The sequence below is a fragment of the Myotis lucifugus genome, unplaced genomic scaffold, assembly GCF_000147115.1.
Source record: "Myotis lucifugus unplaced genomic scaffold, Myoluc2.0 scaffold_1, whole genome shotgun sequence".
Taxonomy (NCBI): Eukaryota; Metazoa; Chordata; class Mammalia; order Chiroptera; family Vespertilionidae; genus Myotis; species Myotis lucifugus.
In genome coordinates, this window is record NW_005871049.1 from 20,206,959 (window position 1) to 20,213,705 (window position 6,747).

Here is a 6,747-nt window from a genome sequence, read left to right on the forward strand (position 1 = left end):
GGAAAGACCACTGGGGAAAATGCCTCCATATTTGCAATGAACTAACATGTCTCTTTGGTAAGTCTCTTGCATCTTCTGGGTCTGGTTATATTTGTAAAATGACCAGTCCATTGTTTTCCAAACTTTTAACCATAAAAAAATTTCTTAGACACCCTTCTCCAGGCACACCATCTCATAAGTTTGCTTAGCAAATGTTTACTGAGCACTTACTATGTTCCAGGCATTCTAGTAGTGGCTGGGAATGCATGTGAGCAAAACAAAAGCATTTCTCACCCTCATGAAGCTTATAGTCTAATGGAAGAGACAGACAAAATAAGTAACCATGCAAATAGAAAGAAATATACTTAAAAATTGCATTATGTGCTCTGAAGGAAAACAGAGCTCTATGGGTATAACATGGAAACCTAATTGGGGAATGGGGGAGCCCAGAAAAGGCCCATAGTCATATTTTTAATGTCCTTTGAGATATCCATAATAATAAAAAGTTATTGTCAATTGAGTAATGTTGTAACATGATGTGTTTTTGTAACCACAACAGATCCATATGCATGTGGAAGTGGTAGTTTGTATATGTCTAAGACAGCCAGAATCCATGAATGCTTTGTACGTGAATATATACATTGACATTGGGCATCCTGCAAATCCCCAAGGGCCTGGGGAACACTTAAGCAGAATATCCTTTGTCTTCCACTGGTTCTAAAGGCAGCTTGGAGGGCTCCACAGGAGAGATCTTAAAAACAGTTGGCTTCAAGTCAAGGTTCATATCAACATTCAGTGAAGGCCAGGTCAGCTCTCTCCTCCCCAGAGGCCAACATACCCATCAGCTGATGACAAATAGGTCATTTGGCCCGAAGTACAGGCCAGCTCCCCACCCCCTGGCAAAGTTTACTTGCTTCCAGGCCAGTCTGATGGAGATAAAACCCCAACGTTCAAAAACTACAGGAAGTCCTCTCAATGTTCAGGAAAGAGGAGGCAGCAAGGGCCTCTTCAGCCCCCACCCCCAGTCCCGAACCCTGACACTGTCCATCTATATTTTATTTCTCAGGGCTCAGCTAGGTGATCGCATGTTATCTCCCTGAAGAAAACATATATTTCTTCTACAGTGCCCCCTAGCTATGTAAATGACTGTACATATTTTATTTACATCTCCAGATTATAGTCTTTAAGGCTTTCTGTCAAGCTTCCTATTGGCAGTAGAAGTTTTCAATATTCCCATCTTTGCTTAACCAGGAAGCAATGAATTCAGATAAGAAGCTGGGTCTGGGATGAAGATGATCCCCTCTATTAGCAAAACCGCCTAAGGCTGGAGAGGAGATTTTGCCTGTGTAGGGACCTGCCCAGGATTGAAGTCAAGCAGTGCCATCTTTGCCCAAAGTGGATGTGGAGATAAGGGAACTCCCTTGCAGGGTTGCTAATTCCTCACTTAGACCTTAAGTTCCCAAACAGACATGGCATCTTTGTCATAGAGCCCCAGTGGTGACCATCTAATGGGCATATAGGTCACTGTTTGTTGAAAGAGTGAATGGCTCTGGAAAAGTGTTGGGGGAGAGGTCACTGAGCCAGGCAAGTGGACAAACATAAGCCTGAAAAGTACCAGGAGTGAGTCCAAAGGTGAAGAAGCCAAGGAGGGCGCGCTAGAGAAGCAGCGAGGAGGCAGGAGGGAAGCCTGGGGACAGCGCTGCTCTGTGTAACCAGCCTGGGGCAGGATGAACGAGATGCACTTTCAGGGCAAGCACGTGAGAATTTCCACCCACCAGAGCTGAGGGCTGCAAAAGGGCTGTTCCCCAGCCAAAGGTTTGCCTTCACCATCCCTTCGGATAGGAGGTGGCTCGCATTCCTTTGAAATACGATTGCATTTACAATTCATTTTTTAGAGACTGTCCCTGAGGATATTCCAATATGTAAAGCACACATTTATCTGTCCCATGGGCTATGTATGTTTTTATTTAGATCCTATCAAAGTCTGAAACAGGATTGAAAGTGACAAGGTACTCACAGATAACTGGTAAGTACAAGCAGATAGAATAGTTGAAAACAATGCTACAAAGCATGTTCTCGCTGCATCTGCTCCATCCTGACTGCGGCCCTGGGAGTCAGACACTGAACGTGGTGCTGGAGGAATTGTGTTCAAATTTCAGCTCAGCCTCTGACTGGCCACAGGCCAGTGTGCATTGGGATAAACCACTTAACCCCCCTGAGCTTCTCTGTTGTCTCTCACTTTATTGTGAATATTTCATTTATTATGTAATCAATTTTAATATTGTTATGAAGTAGTAGTGAAATAGGTTTCCAGGATTTAAATTCAAATTTTATCAGTGATTCATGTGCATGGTTAAAATATCAAATAGTACAAAAAAATTTGTGATGTAAAGAAACAGTACCCTCTGGCTGGTGTGGCTCACTCAGTTGGCTGGAACATCCTCCCTAAATGAAAAGGTGGCAGATTTGATTCCCATTCAGGGCACATATCTAGGTTATGGGTTCGATCCCCAGTCGGGATGCGTATGGGAGGCAACCAGTCAATGTTTCTCTCACATTGATGTCTCTCTCTCTCTCTCTCTCTCTCTCTCTCTCTCTCTCTCTCTCTCTCCCTCTCTCCCTCTCTCCCTCTTCTCTCTAAAATCAATTTAAAAAAAAAAAAGAAGAAACAGGGCCCTGACCCATCTCTCCCCACCCTCATTCTACCTACCAGAGATGACAGCCTTTAACCAGCTTCTGTTTTTAGTTCTGCTTGTGGTTTTTTTTTCCTGCATCTCCAAATAGTATGTTTACACTGCTATGTCTTGATGAACAACCTTAGTAGACATTATCTATCCACTTATTTCTAGGGTACATAAAGTTTTAATTTCTGTCCCCCACTCCCTCCCAAGTTTGGAAAGTCTTAGCTATTTTGGTTTCTCTATTATTGTTGTAACTGTAGACAAACCTCTAATTCTTGTTCCATCAACAGTCAATGATACCTCTGACTACTCATTCAGTAAGATGAAGACAGAAGCAGAAAGTCTCTTTCCTCTACCTCTTTACCCTCTGTACCTCCCAAATTCTGTCTACTCTGTAACCACAATTAAGTTTCCCCTGCTTTGTTTATAGGTTGGTTCTAAAAACTGAAAACCAGAAAACAGTGCTTACATGACGGCTATGTAAATATTGTTGCAGAGCTAAGCAGTGCACCATGATTACATTTCTTCTCAATGGTTCCAAATGTTGTGACCCCAGGCCATGCAAAGCAGAATGTGTCAGCATCAAGAACAAATAGAGTCTTCTTTCTCAAACTCAGCCAAGTGCTCAAAACAGGGCCACATTTCAGTTTACTTCCTATTTGGACTATGATTTATCTGCACAACTTTTTATTTCCCCTGGAGTTTCTGATTATCTTTCTTCTTGTTGGTCTAGAAGAAACATATGCCTTCTTTATCATATTCGGCTTATCCTCATTCTAGATATTTCTTGGAATCCATTCTTTTTGAAAATGTTTTTCGTAGAGTTCATTGATATTCTCTTTTAATGTGAACTAATTGCTTGTTAGGTCAACTGACAATTGGCATCCAGGAATTTCCTGGGTAAATTCTATTATTTCTTCTATTAAAAACCTTCCCCTTTCTGGGATTTTCCCTTAGTTTTGCTGACATGGATGCACCCAAGTAATTCCCTCAGAAAGGAAATATAGAAGTAAATGTCTTTCATTGTTAAATATCTAAAACTGATTTTAGTGGGTGTTCACATTTAAATGTTTGTTTAGTTTGGTATAGAATTCAAGTTTTAAAATAATTTGCTCTCAAAACTGAAAGACTTTATTCTACTGCATTTTGGCAACTGTGGCTTTGGATTAGAAATCTGATGCCAGTTGAAGTCTTTTTCTTTATAGGGGAGTTATTTTTTGTCTTTGGAACCTCTTAGAATCTTCTGATCCTTGGTGCTCTGAAATTTCACAATGAGTGTGTCTAAGCAGAAGAATTGTTTCTTTATTCTTACTAGGCATTTGGTAGCCCTTTTGTTTTGAAAATTCTGAGCCTTTTTCTTCTATTTCCTTAATTATTTCACCTTTGTGTTTTCATCATTCTCTGTTTTAAACTCCGGAAAAGTAGATGCCAGGACTTTGGAAGTGATCTTCTGTGAATTTTTCTCTTCATACTTTCTGTCTTATTCTCTTTTTCTTCTATGTTCTGGAAGATTTTTCTTAACTTCACATTCTATCATTTCTATTAAACTTTTAATTGTGCAGTCATATATATTTTTTTTACAATGCAAACAGACCTTTCAACTATTTAATACCTATCTACACACATGTTACCAATAGGTATCATTCTCACTTTATAAATGAAAAGTTCAAGTCAGGTATCGGTCCAAAGGCCTCTTTCTTCCTCAGGGAAGTTTGCAGAGGACCCCAGGCCTTGATACCTTAACTCCTAGAACCTGTTGGGGAGGTTTTCGAAGTACAGGTAGGAAAGTAGAGATGCCAAAGGACCTAGACCAGAAGGCATCTGTACTTGTGGACATTTTAATGAACTTCCTCCATGTAGCTTCAAGCTGCCAGGACACAGGTCCCACCAACACCCTTAATCTTCTCCTGGGCTCTTCTGCTGAAGAACTTGGCCTTCACAATGACAGGCTGCTTTGGGAGCTTTCCCTTTCCCAGAACTTTGTAGTAGCCCGATCACACCACATCAGTGATAGGAGCTGCTCCAGTCTTGCTTTTGGCAGCATTTACCCGTGTCTGCTCACTGACCAGGGTCCACAGTTTACCAAGGTTGATAGCTGGGCAGAAGCTCTGGTTCCTCTTTAAGGGGTAATGCCTCATACCAACTTTCCCAGAGTAACCTGGGTGATATTTGTCGAAGTTGATTCTGTGATGATGCAAGCCACCACCATTACCACGGCCCCCCGGGTGCTTCCTGCGCTTGCCTATGCAGCCGTGGCCATGGCCGTAGCTCACGTGGCCCCAAAGTTTTCGGGTCTTCCTCGGTCTGGATGGCATGTCGGTGGCTGAGCTGCAAGAGCGCAGTCATATATTTTTTTAGTGTCTGAGCACTCTTTCTTGGTTTCTTATTGTTCCTTTTTCTTAGCATTCTGTTCTCATTTATACATACAATATCTATCTAAATCTTTCTGGAGTAGGGTGGTCATCTTATTCAGCTGGGGCTGCTGTAACAAAACTATCATAGACTGGTGACTTAAGCAACATTTGTATCTCACAGTTCTGAAGGCTAGGAAGTCCAAGATCAAGTGCCATACCCCGCATAAGCATCTCTAAAATCCTGATGCCCCGCCCCCCCATGTGACATATAATTATTATTAAAAAAGCAAACTCCTTTTCATGTGGAGGAAGCCTAAAGGCCATTAACTTGATTTAAACAAGCTTCCAAAGAATATGGCATCCATGAAAGAGAAAATTAAAAGAATGGAAGTACTGAGGAAGAAATCACTAAGAAATCGTTAAAAAATAATAATAATAATAATAATATGAAAAAATAGCAAATAAAGTTTCAAAACATATAATACAGAACTGAAATGCATAAATATATGTCACAATATATATCTACATACTGTGTATGAGGCCCCTAGAACATAAGAAATACAAAAAATTCACTGTTAGTAACTCAGTCTCGAATTGCCCCCCTTAAAAATCATTGCCCCCCTATGGGGCATGTGCCCCATACTGGGAACCACTGCCCTAGACCATATGATAGGGACTAAAACTACAAACAGTCAAGGAGGTCCTGTCCCCTCTGTCATCTGCGCTGCACTCTGTCTCCCAGAAGAGATGATAGCAACCAAGTTTCCATTGCTTTTGTTTGAGTTTAACAGAGGTCAATCCCCTGCAAAATGTGTGCTAAGTAAATTCTAATCATGTTAACCCTTGTGCATGGGTTGCAATTTCCTATTGTCCTCCCAAACCTGAACTTCCCACCCCATGCTCCATATTTTTTCAAGTGGGCAGTTTGCTTAACAGAATGGTCTGACAGGGGAGCTCATGCTGGAATACTGTGGTTCTCAATTGGGTTGATGCTACTTCAGGGGCATTTGGAAACTGGAGAGCAGTTTTCTAGGGAGTCACAGTGATTGGGTGATCCTACTGGCATTTAGTGGACCACTGCCAAGGACCACTCTGACAATAAGAAATTATCTGCATCTCACCCAACCTTGTCCTGGACAATTACATAGGTGCAAACCTGTTTTTAATTACCTGAACCTAGAACCATCACACAGTTTGGGGGGCTTGGGGGTGCACTTATTTTGTTTACAGTTTAATGTACACTTAATTTAAAAGACTGTGACCACTGTGTAAATCAAGGGAAGACTTTATTTTGTTTGGTGCTTTACAAAGGACTATTGGGTATTTTGGTGAACACATCACTGACAGTGACACCTCTCATAGTTTTGAGTCACCAGTGCAATGTGCCTCAGTCTATACTTGTGACTGGTGCGTTCATGGGGATTTTATGTGGGTGCAAGTGTCTGAGCACTTTCTCATGCCTAGTAGTGCAGTCATTTGTATGTTGAGATACATGTCATTTTTATTGTGTCCACCTTCCTTATATATTCTGGCCTACTTTTCTAGGTTTTGGGGAAATGCCAATGAAATTCTATATCCATTTATAGAGATGTTCCTGGTCAAACACATCATCATCATCATTATCATCATCAAACAAATTTTCTGAGTCCTAAGATACTGTTAGACAACAGTCATTTGTTTGAAAGTATATATGCATGTAGTTATATTTCCTATGAAGTTCACTTCAGGAAGGT

At 41.1% G+C, this 6,747-nt stretch overlaps 1 pseudogene; it reads right to left on the bottom strand.

Moving 5' to 3' along the window:
* Positions 1 to 4,497: 4,497 nt before the first annotated feature.
* Positions 4,498 to 4,975, bottom strand: LOC102431094 (annotated as a pseudogene).
* Positions 4,976 to 6,747: the final 1,772 nt, after the last annotated feature.